The sequence below is a fragment of the Tupaia chinensis genome, unplaced genomic scaffold (assembly GCF_000334495.1).
Source record: "Tupaia chinensis unplaced genomic scaffold, TupChi_1.0 Scaffold000255_1, whole genome shotgun sequence".
Classification (NCBI taxonomy): domain Eukaryota; kingdom Metazoa; phylum Chordata; class Mammalia; order Scandentia; family Tupaiidae; genus Tupaia; species Tupaia belangeri.
Window position 1 is genome coordinate 1,234,892 of NW_006159735.1, and position 1,664 is coordinate 1,236,555.

Below are 1,664 nucleotides of genomic sequence, written 5' to 3' on the forward strand. Positions count from 1 at the left end.
CCCCGTGCAGCGCAGCGCCGCGCCTCGGCCCGCAGGCTCCTCCCCGGGGCCCGCCCCTTGCCCCGCAGCGGGGAGGCCCCGCCCTGCCCCGCCCCGCCCCTCCTCTTCCCGAAGTGCGTCCCCCGTCCCCCCTCCCTTCCGATGCGCCGCGTCCTCGATCCCGCCTCCTCCGCTCGGCCGCGCCCTCCGGAAGGCTGTCCCTGAGCCGGTTCTTGCCCTGACCGCCTGGCAATTGCGCCGTGGGTGCGGAAAGTACTTTATCATGCTTCAGTATTCTGGAGCCTTTCTTTAGGCCTTAGAAAGCAACCCTTTGAGTTGTGTTTTTTTTTAAATGAATTATTTGTTTAACTTATTATTTTAATTTGCTATAGGGTACGTGCACTCATCTGAGTGAGCGAAAGAAAAACTGAGAAAGCAAGCCTCCAGGTGCAGGACTCAGACTGCAGTCAGCCATGTGAGAGTCCAACGCCTTAACCACCAGGCCACCTGCTGGTCCTTAGCTGTATTCTAATAAGGGTTTCTTCCAAGAAGTTGGGGGCCTTATTGCTCTCCATGCAGGTATACTAGGAGAATCACTTTGGGAACTAGGCTGTTCTACCTAAAATTCCTAACAGCACAGGGTCCAAGTGCACCATTTCCCCTACTTCTTTTCCTTCGTGACAGCTCTCCCATAGGATCTGCTAAAGAAATTTGACCAGACTGGCTTATGCTTCTGTACAAAGAAAAAATTTATTCTTCTGCACAATGCTTCTGAAAAATCGCATATTATTGGCTTTTATAGTTAAAATAGCACAGAATGTTGACCAAAGCCTCTCCCCTGTTCAACTTCTTCTAATAATCATTTAACCATTGGATGTTCTCAAATGTAAAATTTCTTGCTAACATGTATCCTGCTCTTAACGCCACATAAGCATTGAGGATTGTTAAGTGCCTGTCACATCATTTATTTCTTCTTTCATCTTTATTATTGCCTGGTATTCTGTCCATCTCAGAATGCCTTTCTTCATGCTCCAGACAGTAGTTAATTGTTCACTATGCTCCCTCCATCACAGCAAACATGTCTGTCATTGAATACTTGGCCTTTTTATTTGCTAGAGGGCTCTTGCTCTTGTCAGGGTTGGGGAGTGAGAAAGCACCACCTTCTACAAGGGGAATGGTGACACCACAATCCCTTCATCATTTCTCCCTTCTTTTGGGATTTTAGGCAGGCCTGCTCATGCACCTGGAGAGTTTTCCAAGTCACCAGGCTGGGACTCCAGCTGCCATGTGGAGTCTGACTCCCTTAACCACCTTGCCTCAGGGCCTGCCTTCATTTCATTTTTCTGATAGAGTATCTTCTGGAGCCTTCTGCTCCACACAACCTATGCCTCCTGCATAGTTGTCAGAACGTCTCGCTTCTTGTTCTCTGGTGTTGCATCTTGGATTTTTTTTAATGGTTTATTTATTTTTATTCATTCATTCATTCATTTTATTTTGATTTGACCAGAGAGAGACACAGAGAGAAAGAGAAGGAAAGTAAGAAAGCAAGCCACCAGGTCCAGGACTCGAACCGTGGTCAGCCATGTGGGAGTGTCCAGCGTCTAAACCACCACGCCATCTGCTGGTCCTGCATCTTGTTTCTTATAGCTTATTTTTTTTTTCTTGGTTTACTTACATTTTAGAGA